At 39.3% G+C, this 18,899-nt stretch overlaps 1 long non-coding RNA gene across 2 annotated transcripts in view; it reads right to left on the bottom strand.

The window, feature by feature from the left end:
- Nucleotides 1–18,899, bottom strand: part of LOC103345455 (uncharacterized) — a 98,879-nt gene that overhangs the window by 78,033 nt on the left and 1,947 nt on the right. For both annotated transcript variants that reach the window (XR_011386267.1, XR_011386266.1), the window contains exon 2: nucleotides 16,095–16,153. This is a non-coding gene — a long non-coding RNA (uncharacterized lncRNA). The remainder of the gene's footprint in view (nucleotides 1–16,094; nucleotides 16,154–18,899) is intronic.

The following is an 18,899-nucleotide window of genomic DNA, read 5'->3' as shown; positions in this document are numbered from 1 at the left end:
TGTAGGTAACTTTTCTGACAGCATCTCACACAATAAAAGGGCTTCTGTTTGTGCTGAATACCATGGCAACTGACAATTACATCCCAATAGAAACATTAAAAAAAGTGATCTAACAGATATTTGAAAGAATCAGAACTCTCCTGAGAGCCCAGTAAATTGGTGCACTTGCTCCTGACTTGTGCTGGAGGTGGGGGGCGGGGCAGGAAGCAAAGGCTATACAGTGACTCAAGGTGGCAGTTTTGCAATAGGGATGAGAGGAGCTTATCACTTGGTAAGGGGACAGGAAGAAGTAAATGATGATGATCGCTGAAACTTCCACATCCTTGTAGCAATCAAGACAGTTGGATGGGAAGGAGCTAATGGCTATGTCGCAGTAGCCCTTCCCCTTTCTGCAAGGAGAAGGTCATCCTTTCACAGCCTCTAACTTCTTTCGATGGCTTTTATTTCTCTCCCTGCAATCCCTTCTACCTCTACACTCAGTCAATCTCAAGAAACCATGACATCAGCAGACAGGATTCTTGGGGTGAAATTATAAAACACATTCACTTTCCTGCTTGATTATTTAAATTCACTCTTTTGGTCTGGCTCTTACTCCAGTGTTTGGATAAAAATTAGGATGGATCACATATCTTTTAATTATTTCTCAAATACCAGAAAGTCTTTTGGCAATGTCAACTCATAAAAAATTAGTGCTGGTTCAGTGACGAGTATGTCCAGTCAAGTGCAGTGTGTAAAATGTCATTGAAAGTGAAATCCTCCCTCTCAGATAAAGCCTGTCATGGGACAGTGGAACTTGGAACATTCTTCTCCTTTCTGGCCTCCAATTCCCACATCTGGTGTCTGCTTATTCACAGGCATCTGGCATACCAGGAGCTGAATTCTCCAAACAGATTCATCACTCCTGCTAATCCACTTTAGAAAACCATAATCCCTCTATATGGGTAATGGATTAAGAGTTGTAAAATTGGTTTTTAATTACCTATATTACTGATTCACTCAACCAATTCATAAAATCATTCATTTGACTTTTTGATTTAATTATTATTTTGGGAATGTCTGCTGTATACAGAACACTTTTCTAGACACTGCAATAGGTAGCACCCAAAAGTTTTTCCTCCAGTACAGATGAGAAAATATACACAAGGAACTAGACCACAAGATTGTTCATACTAAGAGTTTTATTGGTCATGATAACAGTAAATGTTACAGAAATCAGCAAAAGAGACATTCCTTTCCAACATGGGTTACTGGAGATGACTTCATGAGCAAGTGTGATTTGATTTGAAAACATAAAGGCTATGCATTAATAATAACAGCTCAATGTTGTACTTTACAGGCATATTATTACTTAATCCAACCTTATACTCTATACAAAAATTAATTCACAGTGGATCAAGGATCTAAACCTAAGTCTGACACCACCAAAATGCCAAAGGAAAACATAAAGGAAACACTGCAAAATATTGATCTAGGCAATGACTTCTTGGATAAGACCCCAGAAGCATAGGCAATAAAAGCAAAAATAAACAAATGGGATTACACCAAGCTGAGAAGCTTCTGCACTGCAAAGGAAACACTCAACAAAGTGAAGAGGCAGTTGACAGAATGGGAGAAAATGTTTGCAAACTATACATCTGATAAAGGATATATTTAGAATATATAAGGAGCTCAGGAAACTCAATGACAATGAAAATAAGCAATCCAGAAATGGGCTAAGGATATGATTAGGCATTTTTCAAAGGATGAATACAAATGGCCAATAGACAGGTGAAAAGATGCTCAAAATCACTAGTCATCAGGGAAATGCAAATAAAACCACAATGAGGTTTTACCTCACCCATATTAGAATGGTTATCATCCAAAAATCAACAAATAACAAATGTGGTATATATGAGGAGAAAGGTACCCTAATACACAGTTGGTGGCAATGTAATCTAGTACAACCAATTTGGATGACAGTGTGGAGATTCCTCAGAAATCTGAAAATAGATCTATCATATGACCCATCCATCCTATTCCTGGGAATTTTACCAAAGAAAATGAAATTGGCATATGAAAGAGTTACCTGTATCACCGTATTTCTAGCAGCTCAATTCACAATAGCTAAGATAAGGAGTCCATGCAGATGTCAATCAACTAATGAATGGATAAAGAAAATGTGGTATATATAAATGATGGAATACTACTAAGCCATAAAAAAGAAAAATCCTGTCTTTCACAACAAAATGGAGGTAACTGGAGACCATTATGCTTAATGAAATAAGCCATCCCCTAAAAGACAAATATGTTTTCCTTGATTTGTGCTACAAAAAAGTAATATATATGAGTGAAATTGACATCTGGATATTTGATTATTATTTGTAGCCTACTGAGGAATAACAGGTTTTCTACTTACTACTTGTTGAATTTTTACTTAGTGCAAGATTGAGCTTGTCATTATAAGGTAACTTGAAAGTATGTCATTGCAAAAATTAAAAGATAAATGAGAAGGGAAGGAGGGAGGGAGGAAACTGCATATATGAAATACATGAAATCTGTTCCCTTTACAAAAATAGATTTTAAAAATGTATGAGGCAGGCACTTTTTCTTAATAAATTCATCCAAGTTTCTAGTTTCTAAAACATTATTTTTTTGAAAGGCAGAGAGACAGAAAGAACTCCCATCCATTGTTTCATCCCTGAATGCCTACAATGGCTGAAGCTGAACCAAGAGCCAGCAAAGCAATTGGGAGGCAAGTACTATTATGATTTGCACTTACAGATAAGAAAATAAAATGTAGCAGTTTTAAGTAATTTCTCCAAACTTACATAGGTAGAAAGTGAAATAGCAGAGGTTCAAACCAACACTGTCTAGTCCAGATTCCTGGAGAGAACCTTCCAGAATGGGAGGTGGAGGTGGAAAAAATCATAAACCAGGGAACAAAGGAAGGAAAGGTAAAGGATGGTTAGAGTTTGGGCTCACAGGACATCCAATTTGACCAGATGGAATAATCTCAGAGATGGAAGATGATTTTAAGAGACAGATGAGATAGTCTAAACTTAATTGTCGCCAAATCTGAGCAGCCATTAACAAGGTTCTTTCAAGAAAGAGCTTGTCTGGCAAGCATATCTGCCATCTGTATTCTCCCATCTTCCCTAGAGCTAAGCACTTGACAAGTTTTTCTTGACCTCAAGCCTGCCTTTATTTCACTTCACTTCTTTATTATGGCAGCAGAATTTGATTTGACAACATTTATATGAGGAGGGTTTCTATCTGCATCATCTTGTGTTCAGGTATATTGGCAGTTCTCTTTTTTCACAACTCAGATAAATTAAAATGACAATCAAAAGTATCCAGTAAGGGGACAGGTGTTTGGCCTTGTGCATAAGACACCTATATCCCACATGGGAGTATGTGAGTTCAATTCGCGGCTCCAGTTTCTGACTCCAGCTTCCTGTCAATGCAGACCCAAGCAAGCATCACTGATGGCTCAAACAGTTGGGTTCCTGATTGCACTCCTGGGCCTTGAGGAACTACTGCTGGCATTTTTGGAGAGTAGCAGATGGGAGATATTTCTGTGTCTAATTAATTAATTTTTTTATAAAGAACGTCTCTAGTAGGGAAGGCTGTTTTATTTTAATCTTTTGGTGTGTTGAGGAGCAAGGGAGAAGACATAAAGAAACTCTGGAAGATATAGAGAGGAGTTGTCAACACTGGAGAATAAAATACTGAGAAGAACTGGAGAACAGATCTGTCAAAACAAGAAAAAGTAATTAATTTGTTCACAGGAAGACCATCACTTCAGATTTTCAATGAGTTCTTAGGAGTTATAATATAAATTGCCATTTTGCCATAAGGATGCTTTTTGGCTTAAAAAATTGCCCACAGCCCATTGCTGCTCAGTTATTTACAGAATGACTTCCTTATAAAATTATGAGACTAATAATTTTTCCTCAAAAATCAACAGTTTGAAGTGCTGTTCCTTCATGCCCCCTGGGTGACCATTTCTCCCCCCAGAGCAACTGTCTATTCTCAAGTGCTTTATCTTTCACTGTCAAATACATCACTGAGATTTTGGTATCTAATAACCTCCGCATGCATTTGACTACTCTCCCTACCACCACACTAGTCAAAGGGAAGCAAACTAAACGACAAGTGCACCACTGACCACTGACAGCTGGAGAGAGAAGGAATTACAACTTCAAAACTCAGTATCTGGGTTGTTACTGGCCCTGATCTTGTTGTAATTTCTGTAGGGGTAGCTATGACTTTTCTGTGAATGAAGTACAAAAAAAAAAAAAAAAGAATAAAAGGAAACTCCAAAAGAATCTGACATAGAACTGAAATTTTCCCATGTGTTTTCACTATTGCTCAGGAATGCCCTCAAATTTCAGATTCTCTTTTCATATATATATATACACACACACACACACACACACACTATATATATATATACACACATATATACACACACACACACATATATATAAAATAAAACATGTAAAATACATGTAAAGTCTCAAAACCCTGCTTTTGGTCCCTAAAAAGAGTAGCAATTATTTCAGGTTTTTGAAACACATGCATGAAATGCACTCTAGGATATCCATAGCAAGGTGCTGATAACCTCTGCAGTAAAAACTTGCATTCAGTCACCTGGAAGTTTCTATATTTTTCTTTGTATCCTTCCTATTGCCATCCTGTAGAGACACATGGTAGGAATTACTGTTATAGATGAAAATAAAGACACACAACATCTGGCCTGTCAGATTCAATTATAATAAAAGTTTTTGTTTGACAGGGAGAAAAACAATGAATAACATACAACTGTAAGTACATTATTTCATGCATTAGATACCTATAATATGCATATCATGAATGTAAGGTATTGCTGTGAATTTTTAAATGTTTAAGATAAAAATAAAATGGATAAGTCAGAGCTTATCATTTCAAGTCTCATTTTTATGCTGTTTGCTACAGAAATATACTCTAAGTTTCAAGAAAATTTGCTAGAATTTTTAAATAAGCATTCTCAATGGACTTGAGCTGTGTGCTCGGCTTTTACTTCACCTTTATGAATAGGTGTGGTCCACTGAAAATTGCAGACATGCAATCATGTGCCAGGAAAGTACCACTGCAGAATTTTCTTTTCCCCAGAAACTGCAACAGAGCCCTCCCATGGCTAATAAAATACGGCAAATTTTCCCTGATCTAAGCAGAAATGTATATAAAGAAGCAGTTTTACTGCAGCTGTAGCCATGACAATGGTCTTTGTGTTTGAGGGATTTGGAAACAAACAGACCATGACAAAGATATGTTTCCTGAGAAAGAGGAGATAATGCCTAGGGATGGAAGGAAGACTAATTTTTTATTTTGCATCTGAAGCTATTTTATCAATTTCATGGCAGTAGTTTACCAAAGGGAAAGACCTGGAATTTAGGAGTGATGGCAGCAATGGAAAAATAGATGTGCCTTTAGAAAAGGAAAACCACCTATTTCCATAACTTTAATTTCCACAACTCTAATTTCTCCCATTTATCTTGAAATAGTTTATCTAGCAGATCTCCACTTATCCAAGATACAACTCAAAACCAGAAAATAAGAACAGAAAAAAAAAAAAGACTGTTGTAAAGTTTATCTATTTAATTGATAGTTTGTGCTTTCTTAGGACCAAAAGAGGTTTATTTTTTCTTTTTTTTTAAGATTTAGTTTATTTATTTGAAAAGCAGAGTTAGAGATAAAGAGAGGGAGAGAGATCGAGAGGTCTTCCATCTTCTGATTCACTTCCCTAAATGGCTGTAATGGCCGAGGCTAGGCCGGGCCAAAGTCAGGAGCTTCACCTGGGTCTCCCATGTGGGTGCAGGGGCCCAAGGACTTGAACCAACCTCCACTGCTTTCCCAGGTACATTATCAGGGAACTGGACTAGAAGACCAGCTGGAATTTGAACTGGCACCCATATGGGATGCAGTGCTGTAGCCAGCGGCTTAAACCGTTAGGCCACAACACCATCCCCAGGTTGTTTCTTTTCTTGCCTCTTAGGAGCATTTGAAGATGTGCTCATAGTACATCTGCAGATGTAATTTTCCACACATCTCTCAATCACAGCTCACTTTTTAATGATGTTTTATCTTCTTTGTAAAGACATTTTATTTACTTGAAAGAGTTAGAGAGAGAGGTAGAGACAGAGAGAGCGCTCTTCCATGTGCTGGTTCACTCCCAAACTGGCAGCAAAAGCCGGAGCTGCGCCTATCTGAAGCCAGGATCCAAGAGCTTCTTCTGGGTCTCCTACACTGGTGCAGAGGCCCAAGGACTTGGTCCATCTCCTACTGCTTTCCCAGGCCATAGCAGAGAGCTGGGTCAGAAGAGGAGAAGCTGGGACTAGAACCGGCGCCCATATGGGATGCTGGCACTTCAGGCCAGGGCTTCAACTGGCTGCACCACTGCACCGGCCCCAATGTTTTATCTCTTTCAGCTCAAAATTTCCATGACTCACCCTGATAATGTCCTGCTTTGATCCTGTCTGTGGACCCCCTTCTAATATTCTTCCCTCATGTATGGCAACTGCCACTCTTGCTTTCACCCTAATGTAATCTTTACAAAAGTGCATGAACTGGTTGATTTTGAAATCTCATCCACTTTCTAGAGAAAGAGCTCTCAATAAGTCTGTTTTCATTAGACTGCCCCTGGTTCTAGGAAGAATAGTATATAGTGGCTAAGTGATTTCAGGGCCTCTAGACTGTGCCTAGGCACTCACCAAGATCAACCCACTGTGCCGCACATATCAGTGATCCCCAATGAATGGCTGGTGAGTATATGCATGAATGAAAATGTGCTGGCTAGTATTAGACACCTACTTTATTCTTGATTTTCAAGTAATACACTTATTCATTCATATTCATTATGACATATACTATATGTGCTTCTGTAGTTTAAAAAAAAGCTTCTTATTTCTTACATTTCGGAAAAACTTACCCTGCTAGTATGCCCTGGCTAATAGGGCCTTTTGGGGAGTGAACCAGCAGATGGAAGATCTCTCATTCTCTCCTTCCAGCTCTATAATTCTACCTTTCAAATAAATATTTAAAAAAGAGAGAGAAAGAGAATGTCCAAAAAGGTCTTGAAAAGAGTATTCTCACAGACGGTTCCTAATTGACAAAACATTGCTTTACATTTCTTTTTCCTCAAGTATCTTTCTTTTACAATTTGGGAAATAAGTTTCTACAAAAATGATAGATTTCTGAGATTTTTGGCAATCCACTGTTTTTTGGATTTGTCTATTTTGTTAAACCTAATTATTTAGATTCTAAACTCTCAAGGGAGTGAAGACAAATGAGCCTCTACTTTACTATCCTACCACCCGTAGTGTTAAAGTTTCTGGGATGCCAAGTTTTTGGAATAGCTTGCTGAGAAATGGGTCAGTAGACAAGACTAGATCAGAATGAGTTCACTCATGCTCCATGTAATCAAACTAAACTTCTAAACAGACTAGATTTCTCAAAACACATTAGAGGCTCTAGGCTAACAGAGCAAAGGCAATAAGGAAGGACACTCCATTTTAACTCCATGTGGAAGGTAACTTTGAAATGATTAATCCACTTTTGTTCCCTGTTTCTGCTTCCTCTTGCTCTTCTCTGTCTATAAAGCCAACCGCCCCTGCTCACCTCACTGGAACACTCATTCTATTTTATACAATGAGGTCTTGCCTGATTCTAGAGCACAAAAGCCAATTAGGAGAAGGATTAAGATGGCAGGGCAGGGAGGGAGCTTGCTGCTCTAGTCTAGAAGATAGTTTTTAAAAAAGTGGAGAGAGAACAGTCTCAGGGAAGAGTTAGGAAGAAATTGGCAAAGGAAACTCCATGCAAATTAGAGGGACACAGTTGACCTACATGGAGGGCGTGGATGCACAAAACTCTGGACCCCAGCAGCCAAGAGCCTCCATACCAGCTTTTGAGAGTGAGGTGAGACTAGTCTGCAGCAGCTCAAGCCACTGTCAATAAAGCCACAGGAAGAGCCTGGAGGGAGTCTGGCTTGGAGCCCCCTCTGTGGGGGCCAATATAAGAGAAGAAAATAAAGGGGAATATACTTTTTCTCTCCCAATCATCCTTCAATGGCATCCTGTAACAAGCCAATAGAGAGTAGATGCCATCTTGGACATATGTAACAGCTGTGTGAACTCATGTCTGCACCCAACAACCAACCGAGCGGAGATTCCTAAGTCTGGCAAAGAGAACTAACAGGGAGCTGGGTGCTGGTGACTGTGGGAGGTTTGTGTGATGGGACCATGAAAACACTGAGGCTGCTTGGAAGGGCTCAAGGTGTAGCTGGGACTCTGGGCAGTCACTGTTGGAGGTTCCACACACTCACGGCTCCCTGGTGAGGGACATTGCTGGGAATCTGCTTACACCAAGGACTGCACAGATCCTTTGTGTGGTCCTTGTGGACGCACGGATGAATATTATACCTAGTATGGAGACAGTATGGAGATACATCAGAAATCTGAAAATAGACCTACCATATGACCCAGCCACCCCATTCCTGAGAATTCAACCAAGGAAATGAAATCAGCATATGAAAGAGTTATCTGAACCCCTTTGTTTGTTGCAGCTCAATTCACAATAGCTAAGACATACAATCAACCCAAATGCCCATCAGCTGAAGACTGCATAAAAAATTATGGGGTATGTATACCATGGAATACTACTCAGCAGTAAAAAAATGAAATCCAATCATTTGGAACAAAATGGATGAATTTGGAAAACATCATACTTAGTGAAATAAGCCAATCTCAAAGGGACAAATATCAAATGTTCTCCTTGATCTATGAGAACTAATAGAGCACCTAAGAGGCAATCTGTGGAAGTGAAACTGATACTTTGAGAAGCAATGATTTGAATAGCTCTTCTCTTGACTGTTGAGGAACAGTTTTTGTTTTCATACTATTTGTTGAACTTTTTTACTTAACATAGAGCTAAACTTATGTATATAAAGTCAAGTGAAAATAGATCTCAGTAAAAAATAAGAGTGGGAGGAGGAAGAGGGATGGGAGTATGGGTGCGATGGTGGGCACAGTGGCAAGAATCACCATGTTCCTAAAGTTTTAACTATGAAGTATATGAGGTGTGCAACTGTAAAGCTATATAGTTCTGCATATATTCCTAAGGACTTACTTCTAAGGGTACATTCTAAAAACTTGCCAGGGGACCCCAAATCCCCTTACACTGGGCAGTAAAAATACCATCTTAAGTGTCAAGGTGATCATATGGATAGGATTAAGTGTCTGGTAATATTAAAAGATAAAATTAAAATGGAGTGTATGCTCCAACATGGGAAGCAGTCCACAGTCAACTCATAGAATGACAATTGCTTTAAGTAGCACTCTGACCTCAGAATCAGCCCTTAAGCCATTCTGGCCTGGCTGAAAGGCCCATGAGAGCATTTCAGGCATGGAAAGACAAGACACTCTGGCAAAAAAAAAAAATGTCCTACATGAAGGACCTCAGTGGGCGAGACCTCAGTGGAAAGAAGAGGTCATCAAAGAAGGTACTTTTCTCTGTAGGGAGGAGAGAACTTCCACTTTGCCTAAGGCCTTGTCTAAATACTGATGGAGTGTGTGGATTCAATAGGCTTCCATAGTCTAGGCTGCTCATGTCAAGAGCCTTGGATGATCACTGACACCATACATAAGAGTGTTAATTGTTAAATTAACAACAGGAGTCACTGTGCACTAACTTTCCATGCAGGATCTCTGTCCTCAAAGAGTTGTATTATAATTATGTCTAAGTATTCGCAAAAGATGTATCATTCTTGGGTATGATAATAATTAAGTTTCTTAAAAAAAAGTGATATTCAAGATACAATGAAAATACAGAATAATAGCTGAGGTGGTTTCTAGGTGGTGGGATGTAGTAATTAATATCCTTTTAATTTTTTAGTGCCATAAATTTTTTCTAAAGTTAGTGTATATCATACATTTATATTCAGAAGTGGAAGGATAAGCTTGGAGGGTGAGGTGAATGACCTTGTATCAGACAGACAGCACTCGGCAGTAATAGCTAGTTGAATTCTTTTAACGGAACTGTCCCTCACATTCCCATCTCCTGTTTGTTTTGCTGTTTTCCACGTAATTGATCTTGGCTGCTCTATTGAGGCTCCCTGTAACATCAACTAGTAAACTCCTTTTTAACTGAATTTACTCCCCATCACACTGCCCTTTGCTGCTGTGTCATTTATTGCTTCCTGGTAATAAGACTATTTACACAGAATTGTATGTATGAACAACCATGGTATTCAAAGAGTAAAGTGATTAAAGTAGTTCATTTATGGAGACTGGTCTGCAGCAAGGTGCTACAAGACTGGAGTATGATTAAAGACTCCAATAATATAGTAGTTCATTTTTAATTATAATTTTTAAAATTAATAAACAGAGAGAGAGATGTTCATTGGTTTATTCCCCCAAAATGCCCATAATGGCTAGAGCTGGGCCAGGACTGTAGCCAACAGTAGAGAACTCAATCCAGGTTTCCCAGATCTCCCAGTGAGGGTGGCAGAGACCCAGTGACTTGAGCCAACAATCCTGCCTCCATGGTCCACATTAGCAGGAAACTGGAGTCAGAAACTGGAACTAGAATCAGATATTGAACCAAGGCACTTTGATATGGCATGTGGGTGCCTTAACTGTTAAGTCAAACACTGGCCCCTGCAATAATATAATTCTTATAGTCCTTTAATGTGAATAACAAAAATACTGACTGCGCTAGATTTATAAGATTCTTCAGTACTATAATTTTGTGGAAACTAGCAGCTATATCATCTTGGTTTTCCCAGTGTCTAACAGTTCTCATACATAACTGGCACTTAATAAACATTTTGAATGAGTAACTGGTGAATGAATAAAGGGTTGGATGAATTGGCGGATGGGTGAGTAACTAATGTTGTCAATTGTGGTTCACTCCACCTGTGGCACTGGTATCCCATACAGGCACCCATTTGAGTCCCAGCTTTTCCAATTCTGATCCAGCTCCCTGCTAGTATGCCTCAGAAATCAGTGGAAGATGACCCAAATGCTTGGGTTCCTGCACCCACATGGGAGTCCTAAAGGAAGTTCCTGGCTTCTGGCTTTGGATCAGCCCAGTTCCAGCCATTGCAGCCATTTGGAAAGTGAACCAGTGAATGGAAGATTCATTCTCTCTCTCTCTCTCCCCCTATCTCTCTGTAACTCTGCCTCTCAAATAAAGAAATCTTTTTTAAAAAACATAAAAACAAACAAAAGCTAATATTACCTTACAGGGGTTGGCAGTGATCTTAATCACAGGGATTCATCTCATTCCTAATTGCAAGGATAAATGATTTCCACTATTCAAAGCTTTATGAATTGAATTATCTAAGCCTGTAATTCCTTACACAAGTTCCCCTGTATGTGATTATCTTGCCTTGAACACATTTCAATGCCCAGAGTCTGGCTACATTCAAAGACCTGGAATCCTAAGTATGCATCCTGTCTTTTATTTAATTTTCAACAGCTGTCACAACAAATGCACAAAGAAGTACTTAAGATGCTGGTTGTGACATCTATGGACTTGAGAATACTCAAAAAAGATTGGAAATACATACTTTAGAATACAAGAATTGGGGCCGGTGCTGTGGCACAGCAGGTTAAAGCCCTGGCCTGAAGCACCAGCATCCCATTTGGGCACCAGTTCTAGTCCCAGCTGCTCCTCTTCCCATCCAGCTCTCTGCTGTGGCCTGGGAAAGCAGAAGATGACCCAAGTCCTTGGGCCCCTGCACCCACATGGGAGACCCAGAGGAAGCTCCTGGCTCCTGGCTTTGGATCGGTGCAGCTCCAGCTGTTGCAGCTTTCTGGGGAGTGAATCAGCAGAAGGAAGACTTCTCTCTCTGTCTCTACCTCTCTCAGTAACTCAAATAAATAAAATAAATCTTTTTTAAAAAAGAAGACAAGAATCACTTTTAAGGAATACTTGCACATAGGAATTGTTGTTTCCATTTAATAATCTATGTTTCACTCAGAGCCTATCACCTACATAGTAAATCCAGTTAACTTTCAGATTTAAAAAACATACACATTCTTTAGCTATTGTTGCAGTGTGTGTTTTCTAAATCCAAATTGTGGTTAGAATCCCCCCTTTTTTTTTAGTATTTTGTTTAAGAATCTTGAATTATGCCATCTTAACATTTCACTTATTTTCCTTTTCACTTGTTCTAGAAAAAGTTGGCATATAAGAACTGGCTACCGATGGCTGAAGGAGGCAAGAGATCAAACAGAAAACAAATTCAAGATGACATAGACTATAATTTATACAGTGGGGACTTACAGACAGAAGAGTGGACTCAGGCAGCCTCAAGTCGATGGATCCACATGACCCCAGTCCATAGTGAGGGACTTCTCTGTTAAGTTACACAGAGGCAACCTGAGCTAATCCAAGTACACCTGGACTTTCTCAAGAAGCAATAACATTCAGACATTAGACAGGGACTTTCTAGGGTCGTCAGAGGAACACAAGCCAGGTATTTATCTTAATGACTTTTGCCCCATAAAATTTGGGATAACTGTCAGGGTGACTTAAAGGGCAAGATAATGGTTATGCTCCAAAGGGCTATGATCAGTTCAACTCTATATCCCTAGAGAGACCTGGTAGCCCTTTTTTGAATTTTCATTCATTAGAATCCAAAAAATCAAGCATTATATATCTTCTTTGGCATATATTTCTATAAAAAACATATTTTAAAATATCAGGGCTGGCTCTGTGGCACAGCCGGTAAGGTGCCGCCTGCAATGTCGACATCCCATATGGGTGCCAGTTTGAGCCCCAACTGCTCCACTTCTGATCTATCACTCTCCTATGGCCTGGGAAAGCACTAGAAGATGGCCCAAATCCTTGGGCCTCTGCACCTGTGTGGGAGACCTGGAAGAAGCTCCTGGATCCTGGCTTCTGATCAGCCCAGCTCTGGCTGTTGCGGCCATTTGGGGAGTGAACCAGTGGGTGGAAGACCTCTCTCTCTCTCTGCCTTTGTCTCTCTGTCGCTCTGATTTTTGTAACTCTGCCTTTCAAATAAATAAATAAGTAAATCTTAAAAAAAAAAAAAAAGCTGGTAAAAATGCCCATCTCCCACATCAGAGTGCCTTAAGTTTGAGCCATGGCTTTGCTCCTGAATCCAGCTTCATCCTAATATGGACCCTGGAAGGCAGCAGGTTATGGCTCAAATAATTGGGCCTCTGCCACCCACAAGGGAGACCTGGCTTGAGTTTCTAGCTACTGGCTTTTGCTTGTCTATCCCTGGATGTTGCAGGTATTCAGGGAGTGAACCAATGAATGGGAGGTCTTTCTGTCTCTCTGCTTCTCTGCCTCTCAAAGAAAAATTTAAAAATAATGTTATGATTCTTTGCATCATTTTTAATTTTTGTATTTTAAATTAACACATAATAATAGTATATATTTGTGGGGTACAGTGTGATATTTCAATACATGAACACAATGTGTAATTATCAAATCAGGCTAATTGACATATCCATTACCTCAAACATTTATCATTTCTTTGTATTAAGAACTTTCAAAATTCTCTTTATAAGCTATTTTGAAATTTACAATTAATTTCCACCAACCATAGTTATCCTACTATGCCATCAAATTAGAAGTTATTCTTCCTATCAAAATGCATCCATGTACCTACCCATTAGCCACCCTCTTTCCCCTACCTCTTACTCTTTCTAGTCTCTGGAAACCATTATTCTACTCTTTTCTTCTATGAGATCAACTTTTTAAAGTTTCCACTGGAGCCTCCCTGGGTGCACATTAGCAGGAGGTTGGATGAGAACTGGAGGCAGAACTTGACGCCAGGCACTCCAATATAGGATGTGAGCATCCAAGCAGGGGCTTGATCTGCTGTACCACAACACCCAACTCTGTAGTTTAGTCTTTTTTTCTTTAATAAGATTTTATTTGTCTTACTTTAAAGTCAGAGTTACAGAGAGGCAGAAGGAGAGAGAGAGAGAGAGGAGAGTGAGGGAGAGAGAGGGAGGGAGAGAAAGTCTTCCATCTGCTGGTTCATTCCCCAGATGCGCCAATCTGAAGCCAGGAGCCAGGAGCTTCTTCCAGGACTCCCACATGGGTGCAGGGGCCCAAGGATTTGGGCTATCTTCTACTGCTTTCCCAGTCAATAGTAGAGAGGTAGATTCGAAGTGGAGCAGCTGGGTTTCAAACCGGTGCCTGTATGGGATGCCAGCACTGCAGGCAGAGGTTTTACCCACTACACCATAGCGCCAGCCCCTGTAGGTTAGTCTTATCTCTACCGTTTACTTCATTGTATAGCTTTTCGGTTTAATGTAATCCTGTTTATCAATTTTTGCTTTTATTGCTAGTGTATTTGTCCAAATCAACATCCTAAGATAGTTCTCCTGTGTTTTCTTCTAGTGGTTTCATAGATTTTGGTCCTGTGTTTAAGTCTTTGATCAATGTTGAGTTGATTTTTTAAATATGGTGAGAGGAATCTAGTCTCATCCTTTTACATATGGATATCCAGTTTTTCCAGCACCATTTATTGAAGATACTGTTCTGTCTCCACTGTATATAGTTGGTACATTCATCAAAAAATCAGTTTTCTGTGGCTTTATTTCTGGGTTCTCAATTCTATTCCATTGGCTTATGTGTCTATTCTTATGCCAGTACTACACTGTTTTTGGTTACAACAGCTTTTTAGTATGTTTCAAAATTAGGTATTATGAGGCTTTGTTTCTTTTGTTCAGGATTCCTTTGACAATCTGGGATCCTGTGTGATTCCACATGAATTTTAGGATTTTTTATTTTCTATTTCTGTGAAGAATGTCGTTGATATTTTGACAGGGATAGCCATACTGTAATTCTTTAACTGAGGTTTTTGTCTAAAAATTGTTTATTATGTCATTTTAATCTCCTTAAAAATCAGGGAAAGAGGCGGAGAGAAAGAGAAATAGAGATCTTCCATCTTCCTAAATGCTGGTTCACTCCCAAAATGCTCCAATAGCCAGGACTGGGGCAAGCCAAAGCTAGGAGTCCAGAACTCCATTTGGGTCTCCCACATGGGTGACAGGTGCCCAAGAACTTGAGCCATCTGCTGCCTCCCAGGATACAATCAGGAACTAGACTTCATGTTTACAGTCTTCCTAACTGTGAAGGAATACGTTTTAATTGTTGTAAGACATTTAGAAGAGTTATTTGTTATGGTAGCTCCAGGGAGCTAATACACAGAGTAGATGGGACATTAATCAGCACTCTGATATCAGATGCAGGCATCTCAAGCAGCAGTACAACCCACTGTGCCACAACGCCTGATTCTTCACAGGAGAATCAGAGAACCTGATAATCACCAATTAATTTTTTTACTTTCACAGAAATTTTTCTATAGAAGTTCATTAGCATCATTAACAACAAAGTCATCCATTTAATCATACATTACTAAAGATTTGACCAAAATGAAAAATCATAAAAACAAATACAATTTTTTTCCAGTAAGGTCAACAATCTTATACAAAGTTATAGATATACTTTAGCTGACTTCTAGGGAAATTTTGCTCTGTCTTGCTGAGAAGTTTTACCAAAAGTCTTTGAAGAAAGAAATCTCCACAGAGGATACGGCTTATCACCCACTTATTAGAGCAAAATTAAGTATTGAGAGGAGAACAAGGTTAGAATTTCAAACCATTTCCTCTGAAATTTTTTTGATGATTTCCCAGTAATCACACAGACATGCTCAAAGTATCAATGAGCTATGGTGTACAAGAAGATAAATTATTTCTCCCAAAGTAGTGACAAAGAAATTCCCAATTAACTTAAAAAGAACAGCAGAAAATAATTGTTGCAAAGCTTATTTCCTCTTTTAGTGACCATTCTGGCAAAGAGGGAGCCATAGTTTTATCCACTCTCCAGAAGACACAGTAAAAAAATATGCATTCTTTAGATATGAATTTCCAATTAAATTAGGATAAAAATGCAACTGACTCTCTGAACTACAGACCTTATTCAGTGCAATTGCATGGTTCTATAGACTTCACCAATTGCTAAAGAGGCAGTCTTACTTGGTGTTGAAAGTGCTCTGGATTATCAGACTATTTAAGTTTGAATCTTACCTCCAATACTTGATGTGTGATCTTGAACAATTCACTTCTCTGAATTTTGGCTTTCTTATCTGCAAAACGAGGATGAAAATAGGAATTATCTCATAGGGTTGTAATGAGGATTAAATAATTAATGTGTATAAAAATAGTGCTATTGTAGTTTGTGAAAAAAATATTCAACATGATTAATCATCCGGGAAATGCAAATCAAAATCGCAAAATATCACTTCACATCTGTCAGAATGGCTATTATCAAAAAAGAAAGATAATAAGAGTCAGTGAGGATGTGGAGAAAAGTGAACCCTAGTACACTGTTAGTGGGAATGTAAATTAGTACAGCCATATGGAAAACTGTATGGAAGCTCCTCAAAAAGTTAAAAATAGAATTAATATGGTCCAGCAATCCCACTTCTGAGTGTGTGTGTATATATATATACATATGTATATATAAATGAATTAAAATCAGTATGTTGAAGAAGTATCTACACTTCCAGGCTCACTGCAGCACTTTTCATAACAGCCAAGGTATAGAAATCACCTGAGTCCATCAACATGTGATTGCCAGCTAAGAAAGAGGCATGGAATTGATTTTTCCCTCGTAGCCCCCAGCAGGAACTAGATTTCATAATTATATCTCCCTAACTGTGAAGGAGTAAGTTTTATTTGTATAAGACATTTAGAATAGTTATTTGTTATGGGTAGCTCAAGGAAGCTAATACACTGGTAAACATACAGACTAGGAAAACTGGCACAGCAGACCAGATGAGAGAAAGCTGAATCCCAGGTATTTTCAGAGGCAAGACCTCCAAGTAAGCTGATTGGCATTGCAGACCCTCATAGAGGTTCAGAAATCGGGAGCACCATACCTCCTACTGAGATGACCCAAAAAATGACAGATGAAAGTCCTAGAAGCAGTTAGACTCCTAGATTCTCTCACTTAACAAGCTCAGGAGAAAACTTTATTCCTCATTCTCAACCTAGAATCTGCAAAATTATTCCTTTGTGTATACACTGAACCAGGAGGACTTTGGAGTCAGTGATGCCAGACACAGTTGAAAGCAATAGTATCATAATGGAGCAATAATTTAAGTGAAGGTGTATGTGATACTTAATTTCATGAGTCAACTTGATTAGAGCACAGGATGCCCCAATATCTGGTTGAACACTATCTCTAAGTGTGTCTGTGAGGGTGAAACACGAAGCAGTTTATCCTCATCAATGTGGGTAGGTATTATTTAATCCATTCAGCGTCTTAATAAAAAAGGTAGAGGAAGGGAGGATTCACTCTCCGCCAGACTTCTTGAGCTAGATCATCAATCTTTTCCTGTCCTTGGGGAAACTCATTTTCAGGCTTTCAGCCTAGGTCTGGAATCCACACCATTGGCTCCTGCAGATTCTGTGCTCTCAGAGCTGCAAATAAAACACCAGCTTTCCGGAGTCTCCAGCTTGCAGACAGAGGATTCTCAGACTTCTCAGGCCTCATAACCACAATGAGAAAACACAGACATATACAGAAATGGATATATATATAGACATAGATATCCTTTTGGTTGTTTCTCCACGGAATCCCAGTATGGTGCACATGCTTAAATTATTAGGATCTTCTGTGTGCTTCTCTCATTGGGCTCCAAAGAAAGTAATTAGAAGATTACTCTATGGAAGCAAACAGCTGTGCTCTTTCTCCACCACGGTACACCTGTCCAGCAGGTGAGAAGCCCTGCCTATGTCCCCCAAAGTACTTTTTCAGAGTACTTTTCACTTTTACATATGAACAGAGAGCAAAGATCACTACACAAGATGTTGAACAGCTCTGGGATAAAGGACAGAGAACAAATATAAACAAAAAACTAAAAAAGAACACAAAAAGAAGCCAGTGCAGAATTATGTAGAAAGCATTTTAACACCCTGTAATTTGCCTTTAGAGATAAAAGAAGCTATATCCATGAAAGAATAATGTGATGCAATAAGGACCAGAAAGTAAAAAAGTTGTTAGAAATGAAGGCATAAGAAATGATTTGATAGAACTGTCTAGCTGGAAAAGGCACTCTGAAAGTAGAATAAGAAGATGTAAACAAAGTAGAAGGACAGACTAACAGATAAGAACATCAAGAAAGTCCAACAACGGAATAATGAATTCTTGAAAAAGAAGAGACACAAGGAGGGGTGGGAGTGGTAAAGGAACTTATTGAAAAATAATACTAGAGGGGGCCAGCGCTGCGGCACACCGGGTAAAACTGCCTCCTGCGGTGCCAGCATCCCATATAGGCACCGGTTCAAGGCCTGGTTGCCCCACCTCTGATCCAGCTCTCTGCTGTGGCCTGAGAAAGCAGAAGATGGCCCAAGTCCTTAGGCCCCTGCACCCATGTGGGAGACCTGGAGGAAGCTCCTGGCAGCTCCAGTCACTGCGGCCACCTGGGGAGTGAACTAGCAGATGAAAGCTCGCTCACTCCCATGCACGCTCTCTCTCTCTGCCTCTCCTTCTCTGTGTAACTCTTTCAAATAAATAGATAAATCTTAAAAACAATAATACTAGAAAAATTCCCACAACTTAAGAACATGTGTTTAAAGATTGAAAACAGTCAGCCTATACATCAAGATACATGATTGTGACCAGAACTCCGGGAATAAACGAATAAACAAGAGATTCTAATTGTTTTAATAAAGAGAGTACTCGTTCATTCGAAAGGCATGGAGAAAGGGGGAGGAGGGAGGAAGGAGAACTGAGTAGGAAGCAAAGTAGTTGGGACTCCAACCAGGCACTCTGATATGGGATGCAGGGGACCCATGGGGGAGGTTTAACCTGCCCACCGCACCTAA

Source organism: Oryctolagus cuniculus, chromosome 2 (assembly GCF_964237555.1).
Source record: "Oryctolagus cuniculus chromosome 2, mOryCun1.1, whole genome shotgun sequence".
Taxonomy (NCBI): Eukaryota; Metazoa; Chordata; class Mammalia; order Lagomorpha; family Leporidae; genus Oryctolagus; species Oryctolagus cuniculus.
Note: the sequence above shows the minus strand (reverse complement) of the source record. Positions and strands in the feature narration are given on the sequence as shown.